Consider the following 17122-nt stretch of genomic DNA (forward strand, 5'->3'; position numbering starts at 1 on the left):
CCCATTCTATCTACTATGGTCTGAGGCTGCCTTTTTAATAACAAAGGATCAAGATGTGAGAATGCATTTTACCCTTGTGCTCAGTTGACAAATCGTGTCTGACTCCTTGTGACCCCATGGACCATAGCCCACCAGGTTTCTGTGTTCATGGGATTTTCTAGGCAAGAATACTGGAGTGGGTTGCCATTTCCACCCTTAGCTAATTCCTAATACCAATAACTAACTCCCATTGATAGAATACTTTATGATTTACACTGCATTTTTCCATATACATCATCTCATTAGATCCATATAACGAAGCTGCAAGGTGGTGATTTCACAACAATTTTAGTTTATGGCTTTACAATTGAGGAATAGAGGCCCAGAGAAGGGATTTGCCAAAAGCCATCCTCCTATTTTCTAACAGTTAGCAGTTTGCGGGAAATTAAACCCACATCTCCTAACTTCAAATCCCTTTGCCATGTTGCAGCAATTAATTCAGGTTCTCAGTTGGCTTAGCATGCAGTAAAGGCAGAATCTCCAAATAAATAAATGGTGGATTGTCCTTAGGAGACTAAGACATTCTCTTTGGTTCCACATATCATTAAGACTTTTCCTCTTTGGGCAATGGTGTGGTTCAGGGAATGGTACCATCCGCAGGTGGTATGTCCCCGTCAAGGGAACGGATCCCAGCCCTCAGAATGTGATCAAGGACAGTAATTAGTCTTCCATATATTTATCATATCATCACACAGTTGATGTTACAGAGTAGCACGTCTCAATGCTTTTATTTTTCTTCAAACACTCACAAGACAGACACCTGTGGGAGACCTCAAGGATCTGCATCATTCCTCATGTTCTAACTTTAACTTGACCCTTTTCTACTCAAGAGAGCAAGGAAGGGCGTGACAAGAACATTATTAGGGAAAAAAAGCTATTTATCTTTCATTTATTTTGAATACTATTTTTTTTTTTTTAACTAAGTTTCATCTTAGAGGAAGCTTCTGACACATCTTACAACTCACTGGAACATACCTGTATGATGTGTTCCAGTAGTAAGTGTAGACAGTTAACTGTAGCAGGACTGTGTTCTCAAGGACGTCATAGTTGGGTGGGCAGGCAGACCTGGACCACTGACTAGCATTCAAGACAGGTATTGAGAATCTTTGTACTGGCGGTGCAAAGAAGGAGTAAGAAGTATTGGATTGTGAAAAACAAACACACTTTGATAGAAAACTGAATTTTTTGCCTTTATTTTTTAATTGAAGTATAAGTGATTTACAATTTTGTATGAGTTTCAAGTATACAGCAAAGTGAATCAGTTTTACATATATATAAATATACATATGTATATATTATACACGCATGTGTACTGAATTGCTTCAGCCATGTCCAACTCTGTGCAACCCTATGGACTGTAGCCTACCAGGATCCTCTGTTCATGGGATTCTCCAGGCAAGAATACTGGAGTAGGTTGCCATTTCCTCCTCCAGGAGATTTTCCTGACCCAGGGATTGTCTCTTGTGTCTCTTGTATTGACAGGCAGATTCTTTACCACTGAGTCACCAGGGAAGTCCCCCAAACCTGAATGTTTGACTTGAATCTTTGGGAATGAATTGTGTTTTCACAGGTAGTAGGGGAAATTGAGAAAGAAGAGGAAAACAGCATGAATGTCATGCTGGGTGGGCCTGAGGGAATGCTAAGTAGCCCTGTTATAGTCTGAATGGACATTGAGAGAAAAGGAGGTAGGAAATGAGATCTGAAAAGTAGCTAGTACTTGAACATCATGCTCTTGTGTTTGGATGTGGTCCTGTACACAGTGGGGAGCCATTAAAGATTCGGAGCAGGGGCCTGGCGTGATCTGGCTCATGTTTTTGGAAGATGAGTCTGGCAGCTCTGATTCTATGGCACTGAAGATCATAACCTGACGAAGAACCTGCAGTTCCAAGTTGGGGATGAGAAGTGCTAGTTGATGAGCTGGAAAAAAAAAAAAAAATCAAAGATCCCATTTTCCTACTTGTGTCAAGTCAAATAAATGGAGCCAGATAAATGTGGAAAAAAATCAAGATAGTAGCAAAATTGCCTGGAAGCAGAATGTTTTTCAAAGTCCCTAATGAGGTGTCAGTGAACCTAACGAGATGAAACTCCCTACCCTCACCTAGTTTTTCACGCTGTCCTTTTCATCCACTCATAATTAAGTTGTGAAATTGGAATTATATCCTATCATTAAAGACGGAGGCCAGCTCTGCCTGTCTCTTGTTTCTTCGGAGATGGGAACTCTGAAAAGCATTCTCTTCCTTGGCTTCTTTTCCCGATGGTGCTTCCCCTGATGTGGCTGCAGGTGATGGCACTGCTGCTTTAGATTTTGATTAAAAAGGGCCACATGGCTCCTCTTCATTGATTTTAGTATCGAATTCCATCATTCTTAGTTAGGAATTATTAAGCAGCTGAAGTTGAAAGGAAAATGTCAGTGTTTTTAGTGTCTTTGGCTTATTAGTGGAAGGGAAGAGAGGCTTGCTCCATGGGCCAGACTTTGGGTGGAGCTTTCTGGATGTATAGGGCCCCTCTGATTCTTTCAGGGTGCAACCATGAGAGGGAAGCCTTATTTCCCATTTATACAGATGTGGAAACTGAGGCTCACAGGAATCACTGGCGCTTTATAATAAAATACATCAGGCTTCTTCTGAACCTGGGCTTTTCCTTCTCCACTGAGATAAAGATGATGACTACATTCGGAGGCAAAGAGGAGGAGGCAGCTTCAGTCCATCAGCCACCAATCTATGCCTTCCAGCATCCCATTCATTTTGCTGGGACACTTTGTAGTGCTTTCCTTATTCATACAAGAACCCTTTGTAGGATATTATTTGCTCCTTTTTCTGAATGAGCTAATCATGACTAAGCAGGTATAAGTGATTTATCCCAAATCACTCAGTTAGGAAGTACAGACTCCATCTCACTACACTGCCTTCAAATTGAGATCACTACAGGATAAAATGCCTTGTCTCAAAGGATGAAGCCAAGAAGGGGTGTTTCTGGTAGCGGGGCCAGCTCACAGTATGACAGAGGTATATGTAAAGCAAGTCCATTTTTATGGACTTCCTGGCATTCTGGAATATAGGGTAGGTCCAGGAGAAAGATGCAGGGAAGAGATCAGAGGCTGGCTCTGTACAAGGGGGCAGGAGCTCTGGGCAGCATCAGCCTGGAGCAGAAGAGCTCCTAGAATCACACACTCACTAAAGAAATAAGAGCATCCTTTTCCTTGCAGGACTATTTCAATAAACTTACTGAGCAGACTCATAAAGCAATAACTGGAAACGTGGCTACCCCAGGATGAACACAGTTGCGGATGCTCCCTTGTCCCATGGTTGGGTCTGTCTGCTCAGACACAGTGGGGCTTCAGCCCCACCTCTGCTCCAGCTTTTCTGGAGAACCAGTACTTCCTCTCTGACAGCAACACTAGTGCAGACTGAGGTTTCCAGATCAGGCCTCGTTCTCTCTGCTCTGTCCATCACGGCTAACACAGTATAAAAATGCAAATGCAGGTCTATGATCTCCAATTGGGGACCTTAGGGGCCAGTTGTATGTCAGAAATTTAGAATATTTCAGATTGGAGAAAGGCCATGTGATATGTATATTACATATTATACAACACCCCTGCCAAGCTTGGGGCAGCACCCATCATTGAGCACATTAATATTTCTGCAGTAAAATGTGTAATAAATAAATGTAGCATGAATAGACACTGTAAGTAGTGTCCCGTCAGTACAGGTCAGTTTGTAGTCTCAAGTGAATTTCAGATCAGCTTAGATATGCTGCCAAAATGAGTTGCCTATAGATGCAAAAATTCTGAACAAAATATTAGCAAACTGAATCCAATAACACATGAAAAAGATCATTGAACCACGATCAAGTTGTATCTATCTCAGGGTCAAAGGAATGATTCAGCATACACAAATCAATCAATGTGATATACTACATCAACAAAAGGAAAGACAAAAACCATATGATCATCTCAATAGATGCAGAAAAAGCATCTGATAAAATTCAAAATGGGTTATACACACACAGACACACACATGCACACACAAAATTGGGTTTTTGGAGTTTTTTGTGTTTTATAATTCAGATAAGAGATTGCAGGTAAATATTTGTTCAATGCCTACTACTGCAAAAATAGTAGCTCACACAGATTAAGCTCCTGTTATATGCTCAGCACTGGACTGAGCCGTTGACAGACATTTACTGCACAAGAGCTCCAGAGCTGATGATGAGTATAGTGTTACTATCTGTGTACAGCGGTGTAGAGCTGTGCTGTGCAATCAATAGCCACTAGTCACGTACAGCTATTTCCATTTAAATTAGTTAAATTAATTTAACTAATTTAAATCAAATGAAATTAAAAATTCAGCTCCTTGGTTGTACTATCAAGAGCTCGATAGCCACATGTGGCTAATGGCTACATATTGGAGTAGCTGCATATGCCTAGTGCCTAAACCATCCTGGGCAGCACAGAATATTTCCTTCACAGTGGAAAGTTCTATTAGATAACCTTGGCCTACAGGTCATACAGGATGGTGGTTATGAGCATGAATTCTGGAGCTGTACTGCTCAGCACCATCATTCCCTAGTTACATGGCCAAACTGCTTTACCTTTTGGCACCTCAGTATTCACATCTGTAAAATGGGGATAAAGATTTTACCCACTTCATTTGTTGTGAAGTATAAATGCATTCATACATGTAAAAAACTAGAATAGTGCCTGGCTTGAAGTTATCTCCTAATAGTTCTGCCTATTGTGATTATTATTAAACCTGAGGAAGTCAAGGCATAAAAAGATGTAAACTCTATCCTCAAGTCCTTGTTCTTAAGCTGCATATTCTATAGCCTCTCCAGACAACGTGTCCCATTCATCTCTTCTCCTCTATTGCTGAATGAATGATTGTGTAAATAAATGAGAGAGTCTGGAAGTGGTGACCTGGATGCCCAGAGCAAGGACTAGCTAGCTGGGTGATAGCTTGGTCTTTAGGGTCAGGCTCAGATGAAGAAACTGACAGTGAACCATGGTTATCCTTTATTGATTCATCAGAACAAGACTCAGTTCATATCTTTTATTTCCACTTTGTTCCATTTTCCTGTGTCTAATCTTAATTTTTAAAAATCAGCTATAACTAGGCTATTGTAAGGTATCGAACCTACTGTCAGGACTATATATTTGAGATAATATGTTGAAGCTTCATTGATTCTGTTTGACAGCAGTTGAAATAGAAATAGAGTGGGGCTGCTGCCTGTAAGTTACCCAGAGAGGCCCTGGATCACTCTCTCGAGAGGTACCTGCCAGATGGTGCCTGCATATAGCTGTGAGCAGTGCCTGATATGAAAAGAGGTGTTCTGTTTGCTGCAGGAACCCCAAGTATGGAGTTAAATGGAATGAGGTTTGGTTTCAGTCCTGAACCAAACCTGGGCAACCTTCTCATACTGCTTTAGCTTTTTGAGCCTCGGTTTCATCTTTTGCAACAAAGGGTAATTATTGTGATTCTGTCTCCTTCACATATTGTCATGAAGATCAAATGCAAAATAGATTAAAACACTTGGCTAGTTATAAAGTCCTGAGCACACTTAAGTTATATACTAGCACAGGCAACACTTTTCTTCTGGTAGGAAGGGAAGCCTCTGAGCTTAGGGAGAGAAAAACATAGATATTTAGGGAAGTTATATACTAGCACAGGCAACACTTTTCTTCTGGTAGGAAGGGAAGCCTCTGAGCTTAGGGAGAGAAAAACATAGATATTTAGGGTGCATTAATAACTGGCATTGCTTATTAAGTCTTAGTCATCATTTTTGTCTTAGTGGAAAAAGAATGTTGTAATAAACATATTATTAATATCAATTAAAAGGTGAGTGTCCCATATTTGAGAAGTAAAAGAGTATGCTAGTGTTGGCACTGCTCTTTTAGGGCTCACTGTTTAAGGCACTATCCTTTAGGTGGTCTTTTGTCTTCTTTATAAGTTTTGAACTTTATATTTTGGATATTACATCAGTAAGAACTGTCCTCTTATATGCTTCTGTTTTCCTTTTAACCATGAGTTATACCATCATCAGCTCCATCCCCACTCATCTACCAACCACCAGGAAGTTTATAGTTATTTTAATGCTTATTTATAGTCATGTTGGACCCCCTTGTGGCTCAGACAGTAAAGAATCAGCATGCAATGCAGGAGACCGAGTTTCATCCCTGGGTTGGGAAGATGCCCTGGAAAAGGTTAGTCACCTTATTCTGCAGTTTTAGAATTAAAGAATTTAATTACAGAGTGAGAGAACAAGAGGAAAGAGTAGAGACTGAAGTCTACCTTTTTAAATTTTATAGATAAAGAAATTGAAACTCTAGAGAGAGCAAGAAGGATACATGGAGAATGAGGGTCAGTCATTGGCAGAGTAGGACTAGAATTGCTGTCTCTGACTCACAACCCATCCATCAGGCAAGTTCTAATCAAGAGTTGTGTGGTGAGCTTGAAGCAGATCAAAGGCTTTAGATGAGTCTGGTTTTAGAAAAGGCTGAGGAACCAGAGATCAAATTGCCAACATCCGCTGGATCATCGAAAAAGCAGAGAGTTCCAGAAAAACATCTATTTCTGCTTTATTGACTATGCCAAAGCCTTTGACTGTGTGGGTCACAATAAACTGTGGAGTATTCTGAAAGAGATGGAAATACCAGACCACCTGACCTGCCTCTTGAGAAACCTATATGCAGGTCAGGAAGCAACAGTTAGAACTGGACATGGAACAACAGACTGGTTCCAAATAGGAAAAGGAGTACATCAAGGTTGTATATTGTCACACTGCTTACTTAACTTATATGCAGAGTACATCATGAGAAACACTGGGCTGGAGGAAGCACAAGCTGGAATCAAGATTGCTGGGAGAAATATCAATAACCTCAGATATGCAGATGACACCACCCTTATGGCAGAAAGTGAGGAGGAACTAAAGAGCCTCTTGATGAAAGTGAAAGAGGAGAGTGAAAAAGTTGGCTTAAAGCTCAACATTCAGAAAACTAAGATCATGGCATCCAGTCCCATCACTTCATGGGAAATAGATGGGGAAACAGTGGAAACAGTGACAGACTTTATTTTGGGGGGCTCCAAAATCACTGCAGATGGTGATTGCAGCCATGAAATTAAAAGACGCTTACTCCTTGGAAGGAAAGTTATGACCAACCTAGATAGCATCTTAAAAAGCAGAGACATTACTTTGCCAATAAAGGTCCATCTAGTCAAGGCTATGATTTTTCCAGTGGTCATGTATGGATGTGAGAGTTGGTCTGTGAAGAAAGCTGAGCACTGAAGAATTGATGCTTTTGAACTGTGGTGTTGGAGAAGACTCTTGAGAGTCCCTTGGACTGCAAGGAGATCCAACCAGTCCATCCTAGAGGAGATCAGTCCTGGGTGTTCATTGGAAGGACTGATGCTGAAACTGAAACTCCAATACTTTGGCTACCTCATGTGAAGAGTTGACTCATTGGAAAAGACCCTGATGCTGGGAGGGATCAGGGGCAGGAGGAGAAAGGGACAACAGAGGATGAGATGGCTGGATGGCATCACCAACTCAATGGACATGAGTTTGAGTAGACTCTGGGAGTTGGTGATGTATAGGGAGGCCTGGCATGCTGCAATTGATGGGGTTGCAAAGATTTGGACACGACTAAGCGACTGAACTGAACTGAACTTTGTCAACTGGCCACATCTCACTTCAAGGGAGGTTGGGAAACTGAGTGTTACCTTTCTAGCCTCTATCACTGGGATAATATTTTTAAAAATTAACCATCAGTGGGGCACAGCCATAGACCAGTGCAATGGATGCCTAACATGAGCAACTAGAACAGTTGTAACAATACATAAATATTAGCTTTGCTTATTATACACGGTGACCAGGGAGAAGAGTGTTAAGAACAGATGTTTAGTGCTCGCTTCGGCAGCACATATACTAAAATTGGAACGATACAGAGAAGATTAGCATGGTCCCTGCACAAGGATGACACGCAAATTCATGAAGCGTTCCATATTTTTCTCAGCCATTAAAAAGAATTCATTTGAATCAGTTCTAATGAGATGGATGAAACTGGAGCCCATTATACAGAGTGAAGTAAGCCAGAAAGATAAAGACCATTACAGTATACTAACACATATATATGGAATTTAGAAAGATGGTAATGATAACCCTATATGCAAAACAGAAAAAGAGACACAGATGTACATAACAGACTTTTGGACTCTGTGGGAGAAGGCGAGGGTGGGATGTTTCGAGAGAACAGCATCGAAACATGTATATTATCTAGGGTGAAACAGATCACCAGCCCAGGTTGGATGCATGAGACAAGTGCTCGGGCCTGGTGCACTGGGAAGACCCAGAGGGATTGGGTAGAGAGGGACGTGGGAGGGGGGATCGGGATGGGGAATACATGTAGATCCATGGCTGATTCATGTCAATGTGTGGCAGAGACCACTACAGTATTGTGGAGTGATTGGCCTCCAACTAGTGGAGATAAATGAAAAAAACAAACAAACAAAACAAAACTGAACATTCAAAAAACTAAGATTATGACATTCAGTCCCGTCACTTCATGGCAAATTGAAGGGGAAAAATGGAAACAGTGACTGAATTTGTTTTCCTGGGTTCCAAAATCACTGTGATGGCAACTGCAACCATAAAATAAAAAGACATTTGCTCCTTGGATGGAAAGCTATGACAAACCTATACAGTGTATTAAAAAGCAGAGACATCACTTTGCCAACAAAGGTTCACATAGTCAAAGCTATGGTTTTTCCAGTAGTCATGTATGGATGTGAGAGTTGGACCATAAAGAAGTTTGAGTCCAAAGAATTGATGCTTTTGAATTGTGGTTCTGGAAAAGACTCTTGAGACTCCTTTGGGTAGCAAGGAGATCAAACCAGTCAATCCTAAAGGAAATCAAGCCTGAATATTCATTGTGAAGCTGAAGCTGAAGCTGATGTTGAAACTCCAATACTATGGCCACTGATGCAAAGAGCCAATTCATTGGAAAAGACAGAAGACAAAAAGAAAAGGAGGCAGCAGAGGATGAGACGATTGGATGGCATCACCGATTCGATGGACATGAATTGAGCAAACTGCAGGAGATAGTGGAAGATAGAGTAACCTCCATGCTACAGTCCAGGGGGTCACAAAGAGTCTGACATGACTTACCAACTAAACAACAATATTTTAAACTAACAATATTTAGTTTCATCCACCTATTTACACTTTCTTATGCCTCTCTTCCCTTCATTATAATGCTTTCATCTGGAGTAATTTCTCTTTGGCTAGTGAAATCCCTTAAATATATTTTAAATAAATTAAAAAAAAAAGAACAGATGTTTAAGTCTCAGCAGTGTTTGATGCTGTACAATGTTCAACATCAGGGTCAACAAAGGGTCACTAGTAAATATTTTAGGTTTTATGATCTCTCTTGCAGTTACTCAACTCTGCCATCATTGTTTGCAAGCAGCCATAGACGGTACATAAATGAACAGTCATGGCTGTATTCCAATCAAAGTTTATTTACAGAAATAGGCAAGAAACCATATTTGGCCTGTGGGCTGAAGTGTGACAGTCCCTGTTCTGCATCCATTTCCACGTTAGGGATGTCCTGGCAATGAGGCTGGAATAGCAGAAGTTGCTTACCTCTAGCTGCCTCTCTCTGAGTGGTATCCAAATGGGCATTGCATTCTGGACTAGATTATCCTGCCTCCTGCCCTACTGGATAGAAGCCATTTCTGTCTCCTTCAGGCTCTACACCCCTCTGCCACATACCTACTCTGAATGGTGACATGGAAATTCAATCTATGTCTTTGAATATGGGGGCACCTTTTAGTGTTACTCAAATATTGTCATATTGAGTGGTCATCATACTTGGGAGATTCAATAAAATCATGATTATGAGAGTGCTTTGTCAACTCAAATGCAGTGTATGAAAATTCCTACTTAGAAGAGCCTTCTTATCTGCAGATGCTCCCCATGCTTCAAGGACCTTCTATACTTTCCAAAGTGTTCACATTTCCTGGCATCACATCTGCCCCTATTTTGAGAGCAGCTTATCTTTCCTTCAGCAGCATAGGGAGTATATTAATTACCACGATAGAGTCATTGAAGTGAGCTCTTCGTCTACAAGAACCTCTCCCCTCTCAAGGGACTCCAGTACACAAACACATACTCACACTCATACACTCTCATTAGATGAAAGTTTTTGCCATTCCTGTCTTAGCCTTCAACAGCAGATACTTTATGATGGCTCAGTGAACGATGCAGAGGAAAAACTGGAACTTTTAAGGAGCAGATGCCTGAAAAAGGCAAATTATGCAGGTTGGATGCCGGTCACACTCTAGCTAGTCATGTGGAGGAGTTTAGAAGGCGTGTCATCCCCCTGGGTACCATGAATTACAGGATTGCCCAAACCAGAGTCCTTAGCATCATCGCTAACACAGCCCTTTCCCATGTGCCTTTCAGCCAATCAAGAGCTTGGTCCTTTCTGGCTAGAGTCCTACTTGCCTCCTTTTCTCCTTGCTGAGTCCTCCTTGTTTGTTCTTTCTTAAATTAAAAAAAAAATGTACAATTTTTATAGGTTATTTTCAATGTACAGTTGTTATAAAATATTGGCTATATTCCCAGTGTTGAACAGTATGTCCTTGAGCCTATCTTAAATGCAGTACTTGTCCTTCCTACTCTCCCACCCCTATGTTGCACCCTCTCCCCATAACCACTAGTTTGTTCTCTACACCTTCTTTGTTCATTCGTCACTCTTAATCTGGGCATCACTTCTTCCAGAAAGCATTTTCTGACTTCTTAGACTTGCTTTGGTCACCCCTCCTTTGTACTAGGAAGCATCTCTGGTAGCTCTCATCCTACAATACTGTAATTGCATGTTTGTCTGTTTCCTTCCCTGGGCTATGGGTCTGTGAGTTCAGAGAACGCGTCATGCTTGACTTATCTTATGTCCGGCATGGTGGCTGGTATTTCACTGGAAATCAGTCACCCTTTTATTCATTCCTCCTCTAGCAGGTAGGAGAGTATCTCAGAGCAATGGCTTCTCCTTATTTTTAAGAGCTTCAGGAAGGAGTAATCTACATATTTTCAGAGGCACTCCTTCTCTCTTTAGGGCATCAGATTTAGATCACACCACCCGGGATCATAGCAGACTTTGGGAACATGTGCATGGTGCTTCATATATCTGATTGGCTGGGGAATTTTTAGAAAACTCATTCATTCCATTCATTTATTTATTTGGCAATTTATTGTTGCCAGTCTACTCTGTGCTGAACTCTGCATTAGGAACTGTGGAGTCCATAAACAATGACATGGAAATGAAACTGTCATCCATGAGCTACATTTGCCAGGCACTCTTGCTAGGAACATATCAAAGGTTCTGTTTCATCTTCATCCATGAAGTACCTATTGTTATCTCTATTTTACAGGATAGAAAATAGTCACAGAAAATTTTGTGATCATACAGCTGGGACTTCGAAGAGTATAAAATATCACTTCTGTTTTCAAGGAACTCAATGTCTATTGGAGAAACATTCTTTGATTCATTTTCAATCATTCATTCACTCATTCATTCAGAAAGTATTTATTGAGTGCCTGGTTTATGCTCAGCACCATTATAGATTCTTCAGATACAGCCATGAACACGGCTGACTAGAGTCTTGCTCATAAGGAATTTTCACTCCTTTAAAGAGGAAGCCGTCAACAAATAACTCAACATATGTGGAAAACACAAGAACATGTGAATGAGTGACTGAAGAATATGGGAACATTCCAGTTGAAGAGACAATGTCAACCTCCCTAAGGAGATGGTGCTTGACCTGAGACCTCCAAGAGGATAACTGATATGAGAATCCAAGGAAGTATGTGCCAGAGGAAACAGTAGGTGCTAAGGCACTGTGGCTGCTGGATATGGAGAAAGGTGCAAGTGGCATGAGAGGGTCAGGGGTAGTGTGGGCCTAGGTTTGTATGTGACCTGGTGGGCCATTATAAGGCCTTTGGACTTATACCAAGAGCAGTGGGACTTCGCTGCAGTGTTTTAAGCCAGCAGGACCCAGTATAACTTCCTAAAGATCTCTGACTGCTTTGCAGAGAAAAGATTATAATTTTAAGAGGGGAAAGGTGGAAAGCAGTTAGGAGGGATGGCCAAAGGAGGAAGAAAAGAGGGAGAGAGAATGAATGAACGAATGAGTGATGAGTTCTGGAATAGGGCAAGCCACAGTGGAGAAATGAAGAGAAGTGAACAGCTCAAGAGAGAGGTGAATAAGTACCAGAGAAAGAGAACTTAGTGAAATAAGAGCAGACGCTGAGGTGATAAACAGGGTTTTCTGGGGTACGAAAGAAAGCTCAGATCCTCTGATCCAGGGTCTCCCAAAGTGTTCCAAGAAAACACCATGTCCTGTGGGCTGTTAAAAGTTGTTCTTGGAAAAAAGATCAAATTCTTTCAAGTTAAAAAAAAATGTCTGGACAATGCTGCCTCCTGTATTGCAGAGTGAAGGTGACCAAATACAATAGCATACTCAAGGCTCTTGGAAGCTCATTAGTAATGAAGTCAGTTTAATGTGGCTTTTCTCAAGTCTCTTTGATCCTAGCACTCCTTTTACACAGCACTTCTTGTGCTTGGTCAACATTCTACCCAGAGTGTCTGATGGGACTGGATGGTCTGGAACAGCATTTGTGTTTTATTCATGGCAAGCTGGTGGCCAAGAGAGGGCAGGTGACTTTCCCAAGATCACACAACTGACTAGAGGCAAAGCCTGGCAGAAATCATATCTTCTCTGACTTAAGATACACTCTGCTTCCACCCCAGGGTACCATCTACCTCTGCAGAGAAGACTTGTGAAGCTGTGCTGATAGAATCCTGACTACAAATAACACGCATCCTTGCTGGCTGCGTGAACAAAGCACTCTGCCCCACACTCCACCCTCCCAGAAGGGCCCTAACTCAGAAATAGTGATGCGCCATTCCCTGGCCAAGGTGTCAGGCTTATAAATTCTTACCATAATGAACAACAGAGAGTTGTAAAAAACTGCACACAGAGAGAAATGCAACCGTCTTGGTGGCCTGAGGGGTCGAGTCCTATTGAAATATGTTTGCAAACTCCAATCCCAGCAACAACCTAAATAACAATGGGCTATAATGAAGTGATAATTAACATTGAATCTGAACTCAGCAAAAATAAACAATTTTATATTTTAAGGGGGTAGAGATGCAACTTGATTGTAATTCTGGATGAGCTCCTGGGAGATCCATCCGTTGTTAGAAAGAGAAACAGGTGCCACTGTGCTTTTGGCTGCAGGGCAAAGAAAGGGTGTTTCTGCATCAGATTTTCATCCAGATTTTGCCATCTCCTATCTGGGCAATAGTGTGTGAGTTGCTTAACTTCTCTTACCTATGAGATGGAGATAATATGTCCTTGCAGGACTAATGAAAAAAGTAATCGAATTATGTTTGTGAGGTACCTTGCATGCCTGACTCACCAGGTGCTTGGTAAATGAGAGCTATTTGAATTATGTGTGTGGTTTCTTCCTCTTTTAAACACCAGGTCATTCTGATGGCAGTTGGCCTGAATGGCCTTGATAGTGGTTATTTATGCACTTAAATTGCTAAAGATACTTTTGGTATCTTCAAAATGATAGAATCTCACCTTGACCAAACCTGGACCAAAGAGAAAGTATTGTGTTTTGCTTATTTGTTGCTGACAATATTAGGTTACCTTATGTCATAGTGGTAAGAAGAAGGGTGTAGGTTGGCTCCAGGGACAGCTAGAGACTGAGGCTCAAATAAAGCCACACTTCTCTCCGTCTCTCGGCCGTCTTCATTCCCTATGACCAGCTTCCTGAGTGTGGAGGGAAATTGCTGTGAAGGTCCCTGAGGACGCCATTTAAAATTTAAATATCGGTGGTTACCCTAGGACCAGTCAACTATAGGCAGGGTAAGTGAGCCTATGAAAACATTCAATACCAGCATCTACTTACATCACAGAGTGAGAAAGAAGGGTTACATGGCAGAGAACCTCAGGAATGGGAGCTGATGGGGAGAACCAAAAATCAGCAAAACCTCCCCTTTGAAACTAAGCTCACTGTGGAAAATCTAATGGATAGCTGCTTTTTTTTTGCTTGTTCAGCTTCTCTTCTACCTTCTCTGGTCAACCATACCCTCTTTGGCATTGGAGAACTCCCCCACCTCTTCCCATGTGCTTTGGCTGGGAGTGTAATCTGTCCTTCCTCAAGTCTACTCAGCCGTCAGCCTTGCCATAGGCTCATGGTTTGTTTTTTTTTTTTAATTTTATTTTTTATTTTATTAGTTGGAGTCTAATTACTTTGGGTTCATGTTTTTAGTCCAGGTGCATATCATGCAAATTAGGCCAACCAGACTCTAGTTTTTTCCTGAGTGTTGGTTCTTGGGAAGAATGACTCACAGATTAGAGCAGAATCTTTCTGTTGACAATCTTAGAAAGTCTGCCCGTGAGCTCTCCTTCCATTGATCCCTAAAGCTTCATAACTCTCAACCTTCATGAAGTCTGATTGTTTAGTTCTCTGATCCATTTTAAAGCTACCCTCAGTGATCTTCTAGGAAATTCAACTACGCATCAAAGTGAGCTGGAGTTGATTTCTGTTACTTGCAACTGAAGATCCTTAATAGATACAGGCAGAGGCTGAACATTATTTGTGCTAATATCCTCATGTTCCTACTGGTTTCACTGCTACACAAATGCTCAGAAAACATGTGGTGGACTTGTTGACTATAGAAACCCGCTTCTTTTATTTCTCTACATATCTTCCTTCAAACATATTTGTAGATCAAACACCTTATGGAAAACAGTTAAAAGAGAGGCTAGGCTACTTGGGTTGAAGCCTGTTCCATTTGGGACACCTTTCTCTAGAGCAGTATCTCTGCTTCAAAGTGCCTATCAGTCTCACTCTCAGCTAAATGTTTTATGTACTTGTCCCTGGGGTATTTCATGCTATTTGGAGAATTTGTATGTCATTAAGCACAAGGCAGTCCAGGTTAATTGAAACTGTTATTTTTGGAATTGGAAATTATTATTTTTTTCATTAATTGTAGCCATCCCCCAGAATAAAATTGTCACAGTCTTTGGGATTCACAGCAGTGGCTCTGAAGATTCAGCACACAGGAAGAACATAGGATCTCAATGCAGAGTTTTGGGCACCAGCCCTGAAGATTTGGATTCCTTATGGCACCAGTGGGTCCTAGGAATCTACATTTGTAATATAAGGGATGAACTATGAGAACATTATTGCTTTGTTTTCATTCTTAAATTCAGTACTTTATTTAAAGATCTTAGCTTAGTGCCTGACTTTATCATAAGGACTTGATAAGTAAAAACATTATTATTGTTAGTTTTGTTTGTGATATAGTATCCAGTGAGCAAATCCAGTACTTTTGTTGGATTCAAGCAGCTGTTGAAGTCAACAACCGACCCTGAGGGTGGTATCCCTCAATTCAGTCTATTCTCTGCTTTTATTATATTAGTTTGGTCTTCCTAAGTGGCGCAAGTGGTAAAGCATCCACCTGCCAATGCAGGAGACGGAAGAGACACGTGTTCGTTCCTTGGGAAGATTCCCCTGGAGTAGGAAGTGGCAATACACTCCAGTATTCTTGCCTGTGAAAAATTCCATGCACAGAGGAGCCTGACAGGCTACAGTCCATGGTGTTGCAAAGAGTTGAACATGACTGAGCATACATACTCCAATTATAGTGATGTTGATGCACACACACACACATGTTGATGCGTATGTGTATCACCATCACTATCATCTCACACCTGTGTCATTATCACAGCACTTCCCACAGCATATTTCCTTGATTTCACTCTGCTTGTTTGAATTTATTCTCAAAAAAACAGTAGGAGTTATTTTACTAAATTTCAAAGCTGGTCACATTCCTTTCTACTGACAATCCCTCCACGATGCCCCATCGCTTACAGAATGAAATCTAAACTTCTCACCTGCAATCTTCACAGACTGATTCATGAGTTCCTCTCTAACTGCACTTCCTGTTGCATCTCTCGCTCGCTGTAGTCAGCCCCCCTAAACAAACTGTGGGTCCCCCAAAGTCTCACACTCACTCTTCTTGCAGGCTTTGCTCATTTGGTTCGCTCTGCCTGAAACACACTGGTCTCCCTTTGGTCTGGCCAGAGGTCCTCTAGGTTTTCTTTTGGTTGATCCTCTTCTGTTAAACCCTCCTTGCTCCTCAAAGGCTGGGTTAGATTCCTTTTTATGTGTTGTTACTGGACCCTCTGTATCTATTGTCATCGCACTTATCATGCAGTTTTGAGGTTATCTGGGTCCTTTTTTTTCTGTCCCCCACTAGATACTGAGCTACAGGAGGCAGGGACTGTGTCTTTAACACCTTTTAGTCTTCAAATCCCAGCAGGATGAATAGCACTTAGTGGATTCAGGTGCTCAATAAATGCTTGGGAAAGAAGAAAGGATGGAAATTTATTTCAACTGGACCATAGAGAGTGCTAGAAGATACAAAGAGCAGGATCCAGTTCTACAGAGAAAGAACTTAAAAGAGGTTCACTGGAGTCATGGTCTCAGCAAGATGCCTTAGGTCATGGCAGGTCCTCTCTCCTAGAAGCCACTCTTGGTGTAGAAGAAGGAGCACTGGGTTCAAGCAGTAAAGCCACAATTTCAGTGTTGGCCTGTCACCGAAAGCTCCACAATTAAGTCACTTCATTTTTTCTGCATCCTCAGTCTCCTAAACTTTAAAATGGAGCTAATAACAACAGTAGCATCAACAGCTACAATAGCTAACAACAACCATAGCATCTACTCCAAATAGTTGTTTTGAGATAAGACAGTAAACTATTTATTTAAAGTACTTTGCACGTTGTAAAGCTATGGTCTTCTTTTCTAGGCTGTGAGCTGCTTGAGGGTAGGCACTTTGATGAGACATGGCTCTGTCCAAGGGTCAGGCACAGGGAAAGCACTAGATGAAGCTTTGTTGAATAGATAGACAAAGGAATCAAAGGATGACTCACTGACTGACTGAATGAATGGATAGGGAAAGTCCAATTGCTAGGTTGCCTAAGCAGCCTAAGCAACCTAAGCAGAAAATGAC

The 17122-nt window shown here is 41.4% G+C and overlaps 1 protein-coding gene and 1 non-coding gene across 5 annotated transcripts in view; both read left to right on the plus strand.

Moving 5' to 3' along the window:
• The window catches only part of DAB1 (DAB adaptor protein 1), a 1301090-nt gene that overhangs the window by 117337 nt on the left and 1166631 nt on the right, over nt 1–17122 (plus strand). The window lies entirely within an intron of this gene.
• Nucleotides 7936–8042, plus strand: LOC139035294 (U6 spliceosomal RNA). Its single transcript, XR_011487965.1, has one exon. It is a non-coding gene; the product is annotated as a U6 spliceosomal RNA (small nuclear RNA).

The sequence above is a fragment of the Odocoileus virginianus genome, chromosome 5, assembly GCF_023699985.2.
Source record: "Odocoileus virginianus isolate 20LAN1187 ecotype Illinois chromosome 5, Ovbor_1.2, whole genome shotgun sequence".
NCBI lineage: Eukaryota > Metazoa > Chordata > Mammalia > Artiodactyla > Cervidae > Odocoileus > Odocoileus virginianus.